Here is a 9,527-nt window from a genome sequence, read left to right as displayed (position 1 = left end):
TGTTGAATAACTAGTTTGAATGTTTTGTTGACATGCATTTATGAAGGCCTTACGTCCAGATATTACCCACATTGTCGACTGGAATTCCACCACTATTTGTTTACGTCAAAACCTGGCTGGGTATACAGACGCGCACAGAGCTTGAGAAAACGGATTTTAGAAGCATTTGGTTAAGTTGTACTATCGTGGCTCCGACCCGATGACAACGCTTGTAGCGAGGGGCGTGAGAAGCAATCTGTGTGGTAAAGAGTGATGATCGTATCGCGAAGAAGAGGGGACGTAGTCAGCGGGAGACTTGCATAATGTAGAGAGCTAGTTGTGGACATGCATGTCATGAATGTCCCCCGTGCGACGGAATAGGAGGACACTCAGGAGGGTTGGCTAGCAAAGCGAGCATTCGAAGGCCTTTCAACGATCATATATTATTACACCCGCAGGTCTGTACGAATGGGTTAGGGGAGCCATAAAGACTGTGGAAGTCATCTGGGTACTGCAGAAAGTCGAGCACTAATCACACGTCCTGCAAGAGCCAAAGCAATTCTCAAAACCCGTAAATATCCTTATTTTGTGCTCTGACGAGAAAACACGCGGCAAAGGCGACGTCAACTTCCTTACTATATATAAAAAACGAACAAAACACGAGTGAATCATGGTTTTGGTGGTTCGCTGCTTTGCACCCCATTATGAGGTAGATGAAATGCGTCACAATTTAAATGCTTCCAATCAGTCAACTGCTATAATAAATAAAAGTGTACTAACTGAACATAACATACTTTTAGGAGCCTTAATAAAAATTTATTATATATTTCGCCGATATCACTGTGTTTTACTGCCTGGCACTGTGAAATTATGTTTAATTGGGGCGAAAAGTGCATCATGGGACTGCTTAGCCTCCCAATGCTATTACAAGTAACATAAAGTTAATAAAGTCCGGCGATTTTGGTGGAGTGGTTAAGGCACTCGACTGTACTCAAGAATGCGGGATCGAAGTCCGGCCGTGGCAGCGGCTTTTCTACAGAGGCGAAAAGCTAGGCGTCCTTGTGCTGTGCGATATCAGTGCACATTAAAGAACTCCAAGCGATCGCAATTTACACAGCCCTCCACTATGGTGTCCCAATAGTCTAACTGGCATCGACACATTAGAGTTCAGAAACCAAACCAAGTTATAAAGGTTTCCACAGCGCTCTTCCTCTCTAAAATGGCAGGAAGAACATTTAAGAAGAAATAAAAAATATATAAAAAGCAATATAGTACTTGTTCGCGACTGGAACAGTCCATTCGCTAAGAGAGGGTTCTCAATGATACCTGATCACGTTTATTTTTTTTTTATCATACTCCTGTGTACCTCTCAGTTATTACGAGGCGATCCTTTGGTAAAATATGATTCGGGGTTACTACTGCTAGCCATCATACGCCCGTCACACACCTGTGTCATGCACCAATCGGCACTAACTAACGAAACGAGCCGTCAAAACAACGTGCTTAACTCAATTGCATATCCATTCGTGCACCAACAGTGACTGGCTAACGCAACGGCTGGTGCTGCCGGTGGCACAAAGAAGCAACTCAAGCAAGAACACAGATTTCATAAATGTTTATCGTGCACAACAATCTTTTGCTGAGAAATCGCGGTTGACTTCTCTTGATGGTGATGTATCACTTCTGTTGTAGTTGCATGAGAATCTCCCACTTTTTTTTACGCACTGCTGGCATCCGCTTTAGCAGATTAACGTTTAAGGCTGTTTTCGAGCATTCCTGGTTCGCACTAACACAATACAATAAAATTCAGAAGAATGTCGCGTGCCTTGTGACCATGGAAAACGACTGCGTGCGGCGAGCGAGTTGATCACCAGCCGGCTTCGGTGCTTCAACCCCTTTTAAAAAATAATTTATCCTGTTTTTTTTTCAATATATTGAGGTGAAGAGATGTTTCAAATGCTTTTATTACTTTTGAAGGTCTGTCATCGTTGCCGGCATGGTGTTTTCCGACCCTCAATGTGGTAGCTTTTTCAAAATTTAGACCTTTTGCCATTTTTTTTTACAAAAAAATGCAATAAAGGTTTGGATTGAAACTTAATAAACAGTGTGAGACCAGGTGCCAGAGAACATGTGAAAAAAAAAAAAATCGTGGATGCCATTTTTATTTAAACTGGAACAAAAATAAAACCTGAAAAAACTATATATTTAACCATTTTTACAGCGGCATTTTTCCTACACATGTGAAGTCTTTGATATTTCATTGTTTTAGGTAAAAAGGGCACATATTCATGTTTCCAAATATCCCCGTAGGCGCCAGTGCGAGCTAACATACTTTAACAAAAATTGTGAGAAGGCGCACATTAAAAGGCTTTCTCGCATTCTCGAATATGACGTCAGCAAATAAATATTATATTTTGGAAAAAATGCTTTTGCCAGTATTGTCACAAAGAACTTCAATCTATGTAATGTTCTCACGCTGCAAAAAAAAAAAAAAAATCCAAGTTTACCGCGTCTCCTTTTGCGTGGATGACCCATTGGAATGCGTCCTCTCCGACGGGAGCATGCTCCCTGGTGGACGTAAGACAATCAGCACGCAGATATGCTTCTCGTAGCTCCGCACTGTGCAATGGCCGCCATTGCCTTCAGTTTGTTGCGAGCCCATTCTTGCAGCTTTTTTAAAAACAAGTGTATCTAATTGAATGAATTTTTACGTTCCTGATAAAGCATAATTAAATCTTGGATCGAAGCTATCACTTGTAATTGATGTGGCAGAGGTGCCGTTTGAAAAAGCTGCCGATGCTGAACGCGGCGCGACGGCATCTCAAGTGAAGAGAATGCAAGATTTTTCTACCTGCAGTCATTCAGTGGCTCACTAGTTATAACAAATGCTTAAAAACACTGTTCTTACGTTCGTTGTGATGCGGAACCATTTGCGAGATCCAAATACAAAAAATATGTTTCGAAAGTTGGCGGGGTGCATACAGCTCACACATGTCATGCATACAGCTCACTTGTCCTGTTTTTTAAGGCTCACCTGAAACGAAAGCTTACGACAGATAAGTTATTCCCAGTCTCTGCTCGTCTGTACAGCGTCGCTGCAACGGCTGCCCACTGTAATAGGCCTGATGCCGGCGCTTGCCAGCGGCGACTGCTCCTTGCTCGATTTCGATGCAGCCCGCCTGGCAAGATTTTTCATCGCGATGATTTCCCGGTAAAAGTTCACTCCTTGGAGGTCAGCAAGCAGGCAAAGGTTTCATGCCATCCACGGCTGCTCGAACCGCCGTGCAGCGATGAGGAAGTGAGGATGCGTTGGTCGTGGAGGGGAGCAGGAGAGGAAACATGAGACGCGACATACGGGCTTCCAGCCGAATCCCCCGATTTCGGCGGAGCAAATATTGATGGTCCATGGAGCGACCCAGGATCGACGCCTGATTCCATTCTACCATTGGAGCAGACAGCTCTCGCTTCCATTATGCCATTGGAATGCACTTGCCTCAAACGGAGAAAAACGTGATCGGGATCTGCTATTGGAAATTAATATTAGTTACTGCTTCATGCCGTGCCGGGGTGGCGCAGTGGTTGCGGCGCTCACTACTGTTCCCAAGGACGCGGGATCGAATCCCGGCCTCAGCGGCCGCTTTTCGATGGAGGCGAAAAGCAAGGCGCCCGTGTGCTGTGCGATGTCAGTGCACGGTAAAGAACCCCAGGTAGTCGAAATTTCCGGAGTCCTCCACTATGGTGTCTCTCATAGCCTGAGTCGCTTTGGGACGTTAAACCCACAAACCAACTAACCAACCTGTTTGGTTTTATCTTCTCTAGCTTTTCATCCGGACTCTTGTTACTGGTTTCTGTCATTCGTTTAAGTTTAGCTTCTTCACATTTACTCTTGCTTCTTCTTGCTGACATCTTTCACGCTTTTATGTTTTTATTTTGGATGCCCCCTGGTCTCGGGTTCTTGGTTGGGTCCATCTTGTTCACTTTTTCTGTAGGATAGGCTTCTTCGCCTGCTTCCGTGATCCTGGGGAATCGGCATGCTTATCGTTTATTCATTTTGACGTGCATCCGAGTGTTCTTCCCTTATGGGCTTTTTTTTTCGTTTTCAAAAATGGTTACATTGCCTTTCTGCTCTCCCCTTTTCTGATGTTCATGGCATGCTCGATGGTTGTGGTCGAGGCCAGAAGGGCTTCGCCTGGATGATATTACATTTTTTGGGTTTTTTCTTTCCTTGCTTCGTGCTGTTCAGATCTTATTGCTATCACGTGTGGATGAAGTACTGCATACAGCTACTACACGGCTACTTGAATGCCGAATTAGCACTGGTTCACTTAATGGAAAAAGGACAAAAGTAAGTTTCGAGTAAACTAGACGCGGAGTGTCGTTTATTGATTCCAACCACTTCGTAATGAAACACATGTACACGCGAGTCGGAGATGAAGGGGGAAACAAGCGTTGGGGTGCAGGGCCTCGATAATTACTGTGGATATTTCACGTGAACTGAAATCGCAGAGCACATGGCCATGCTCGGTATTTTTGCCTCTATTAAAATGCGGGAGCGAAGTGGCCCAATATAGATGCGGGCTGTTTACAGACGCTATTGTGAGCGGCATGTGCTCTGCCCTTTTCACGAGAGCTATAAGCAGATGTGAATGGCCCGACGCGCATCTGGCGAGTGCATAACTGCACTATGGATCGAGCGTCTAGCATCATGCGCTGGGCGGCAAGCCGCATTTCCCGCATCTGGTATGCTCCAGCAGCTTTCAGCGCTGAAACAATGGCGAGGGGAGTTAAAAAACAAAAACGGTAATTTGAGAAGCAAAAGGTTCTGCGTTTGCTTCATGTGCCTGGAATTCTGTTATAAGAATAAAATATGAGTTCTGATAATTTTACCACGTTTCGTTAAGCAGCAGGAAGCCGATTTTGCGTTACTCTTGATAAAGTGCCGCGGAGAACTATTTCGAGCGGTAGATGATGACAAACGCCATACGCTGAAATTATGTTTCTTCCCATGTTTTGTTTTTTTCCGAACACGGATGCTTTCGTAGCGTAAAGCTACACTACGCGGGTAAGAGCCGAGTTTCGCGTGAGTCTGGGCCACCCGTTATGCGCATGCGCGATAGCCGCCAAATTCAAAGCAACCAACCAGAAGTCTCATGCCTATAATCACCATTGAATTGATACTTAAAAATAAATAATAAACTTTGTCTTCCTCCGGGGAATCGTACCTCCATCCCTTGGATGCCCAGCCCAGCGCTTTACCTCTGCACCACACCCTGGATATTTTTTTATTTATTGCCTTGCTTTGGTACACGACATAAGACGAAAGGAGACTCCAATCAAAATATGAAAAACGACAAACAAGGTAATGTACATGAATTAATGTCATGATCAGCCATGTAATGCACAGGTGTCCAATTAAGAGTTCATTTCTAGATAATAAGTGAATCGTAGTGCAGTGGTTACGAAAGCATAAGAACCATAATATCGAAATTATATCAAATGTGAACTGCGAAATGTGTCTTTAAAGGCCTGACTAATGCCTATATGAGCGGAGTATAGTTGGACGAGCTTCACTCAACATTCAAAAGTCACGGCCCGGCCCAAGTGAGGTACAGCTCCATCATTTCCCCGCCTTTGTAATAACTATCCAGATGAGCCCGAGGCATTGCAAAGTTCTATTGCTCGAGGAATTTCTGCTACCCCCCCCCCCCCCCCTCGTTAGCAGGGCTCGGGGTTTTTGTAACGTTTTGCACTGTGGTCTCCTGTGCCGCTAGGTCAGTACACGAGTCAGGTGCGGTATGACTTTGAACAACGCATAGTTGCCAATAGCTTGTGGATTTCAGCCTGCAGCTGTTTGAAACGCATAGGTGGACTCTGCAATTTATTCTTGGAAGATTTCTTGGTCGGTAGTTGAAAATGATGTACGGGGCACGGAAGTCAAGCCCGACAACGAAAATTACGTGTATTGAAGGTGATGAAATAGTGGATCTCGGAGAACCAAGCCTTTTTGATACTACTGAGTCATATCTAAAGTAACAAGATTACATAAACTTAAGAAGACCACATAAAGATTGCAACGCATTTTTGACGAAACTTTTGTGGAAGAGGTTTGACATTGAAGCTAGAAGGCTCATGTTTGATGGTCAGGTGAACCAAAACGTCGACCGGAAAACGAGAGACGTGCGCCTGAGAGGCGGCTGCACACAGATGTTTTTGTCTGCATACCGTTCCCGGATTCCCGGTGTAATTTGTCACTGTAGCATGTTTGAGCAAAATATATATGGCAGTAAAAATGTTGCAACAGCTATGGTATTCCAATCGATGGAGATGTTTTGGTTACAGTAGGATGTTTCAAACAAAGATTAATAAACTTACACCCGAAAAAAATTCTTTATGAATGCGTGGGGCTTCAGATCCCAGTTCGCAGTTGTGATACTTCCGGCAAAGAAGCCATCTGCAAAAAGACTGCAATTGTGCGTTATTCCCAGCTTTTATTTCCTCAGCGCACCGACAGTCTGCTCAGGCTATTCGTAGCCGGTACAGTTAGGTGCCGTTTGCGTCAATAATAGCAGAAGTAACAAGACAAAGAATGCTCCTCATCGGTTTAGTGGAGCCTTTAGAGGACCCGCAAATGCCAAAAGGTCTCAAAACACGAGCTCTAGGGCTCTATTAACTTAACGCTGATATTGAACTTTAGTTAATTCATTAGTGTGCTGCAACGCGCTTAAATACATACTGTTTTGCTGCTTTAGGTTGAAGGTTGAAGGTTTATTTCCGCAACTGGTGTTGCGAGGACAGCCAGGGAAAAGGCTGTATAAACACGGTTGAAGGGGTTGCTTTACTGAATTACGATCGCGTAATTCGTTTTTGCACAGTTGTGGGAGCTTGTTTTTAGCGAAACTTAGATGAAAGTTATGGGTACACTTAGTGGAATGTGATAGCAGTAGCATCAACGTTGCTACTACATGGTTCTGTCGATAAAGCTGGAAGTGCATGTTTTCGTTTTGCACAGAAAGTGTTTTGCACTTATAGTGGTGGCATATTCAACAATTCGATTTGGGGTTGCTTTTTGCACTTCGGCTGACATAAGCGGCGTTGATTCTGGCTATAAACTCATATGCCAAACCGTCTTGAAACATGTTCAGTTCAGTTCAGTTCAGTCGTGTCCGACTCTTCGTGACCCTATGGACCATGTCACGCCACGCTTTCCGGTCTCTCACTATCTTCCTAACATCACATAACTTCATCTGCAGTGCCTCGGGGATGCCATCTAACCATCGCGTTCGCTGCCTACCCCTTCTCCGGCGACCCTCAACCTTTCCCAACATCAAATCTTTCTCCAGCGACTCCTCTCTTCTCATCAGATGACCAAAGTAGCTGAGCTTTAACTTTAGAATTTGACCCTCCAATGAGCAGTCAGGGTTTATGGTCGACAATATCGACTGATTTGATCTTCTGGCAGTCCAAGGAACTCTCAAGAGTCTTCGCCAGCACCACAATTCAAACTCGTTAATTCTTCGGCGGTCAGCCTTCTTCATAGTCCAACTCTCGTATCCATACATCACAAATGGAAAGACCATAGCACGAGTTATACGGATCTTGGTTGGCAGTCTAATGTCTCTGCTCTTTACTAGGTGGTCAAGGCTAGCCATGGCTCTCTTTCCCAGTAGCAGGCGTCTCCTAATTTCATGGCGGCAGTCTCCTTCCGGGATAATCCTGGAGCCCAAGATAACCCCGAAAACATGTGCACGGAACCAAATGCTGATGCCGACTGCTTCTCAGCTTGCCATCCCTGTCGGCCATCTCACGTAAATCTACAACTGCTAACTTGTAGGTTATCTGCCATTGCCATGTTACCTACCGTCTCATGACTTCATACCCTCCATTTTGCAACATGTTAGGGTTTGGCCGTGCCACATCCCAGAGTAGCAGCCCACTCGGCTGCATAAGGTCTTCTTGCGACGTCCGGCAGCCCGGGGACGAATCAGTAGGACAAAGAATAGCACTTTTTGGTTCATGATAACAAGGAATAAGCAGGTCGACAGAGACCAAGGTGAAAAGCAGCACTGTATGTTTTGTGTGTCCTTGCTGTGTTCATAACAAGCCTACTTGTTATTCCTTAATATGAACGAGCACTCAGACAATCCGAGATTTTTATGACACATTGGAGTTGTTTGTTCTTGCCGGCTCTATTGCGGCATCAAAAGCGTTAGTACGTGCTTCCGAGACTCAACAGACATTTATTTATACTGAATATTTATGTACCGACGAACATTTACGTTTCACGTGCGGCATTGATTTTTGGGTCCCTAGAGAAGTTCCGAGGACTGCATTGATACGGTCATACTATGCGAAGGTAAGGTCGGAACGGTAAAATCTTGAGTGTTTAACAATTCCGTAGCACAAATTATTCAACCGCACCTGTCACAGACAGCTTTTCTATATCTGTTTCGGAAATCCATAGAAGCAAATGTTATAGCTCTTCAGTGTTGCGTATGCAATGGGCGGAAATTGAGTTCATCTCTAACCAAAAGCCAATGACAGGGGTTGCTTAGACGTGCTGGTGACTACCCACTTTCAGCAAGTTACCCTGGACAAAATTCTTTTTTATTTATTAAAACGAATTCCTAAATTCGCAGACTTCACCAATAATTTAACTCTGCCGTAAACTTTTAAACCCACAGTTCATCGGTCATATTGTTTTCAGCGACACCGCACATTTTGTTGCAGTGTCATTTACTGATGCTTCCTTGTGCCAACCTCTGCTCATCTGTTCTTGCAAATCCTGTGCTCTTTCTTCATACCTAAACATTTGCGACTCTCGGATGTGTTTGGGATGCTTTTGCTCTATAACTTTCCCAATAGAGCTAGGCCACAATGCGAAGGTTGATAGTAGAAATGGTGTATGTCTGAAATTATGTGCGGTATTTCGTTACTCCCGTTCTTTCCTCTTGCTTGTCTGATTCCTGCTGAAGGCAGTTCCTCTGTCAATAGGTCTGAAAAATGCTCTGTCCAATACTGCCACACTGAAGCGCCTAATACTCCCCCAGTCTTCGTTTCCTCCTTCCCCGAGAGACCAGAACTCACTGGTCGCTTTTTGGTGAGTACAGTACTCAAAGTCCTTACGCGCCGAGACGCTTGTGCCTTGGTTTGTTGGAATGAAGCGATTATATTGATGTTAACAGTTTGTTATCCTCGGATAGTTGAACGGAAACATAGATATCAATCGGGAGTTAAAAATTAAGCCGCAGAAGTAATTTGCCAAACAAATTTCGTGTCCTTATAAATGTACGTATGCATGTTCCTAAGGCGTGGTAGGCACTGGGGCTAAATCAAGTGCAGAAATACGTTTACAGGTTTCGGACCTCTTTCCAGGTCCGTCGTAATCTCCGTTCGTCATTTGCACAACACAAGTAAGTGGAGGGGACTGAGATGAATGTTTCGATGAAGTCATGAAGGGTTAAACCATATTTTGAAGGCTGCACTTAAAATGTTCAGTGACAACAATGCAGTTTCATGGCCTCAGTATATCTCCGGAAAGCCGGATAATT

Source organism: Amblyomma maculatum, chromosome 5 (genome assembly GCF_055883805.1).
Source record: "Amblyomma maculatum isolate TAMU_Amacu chromosome 5, ASM5588380v1, whole genome shotgun sequence".
Lineage (NCBI taxonomy): Eukaryota > Metazoa > Arthropoda > Arachnida > Ixodida > Ixodidae > Amblyomma > Amblyomma maculatum.
Note: the sequence above shows the minus strand (reverse complement) of the source record.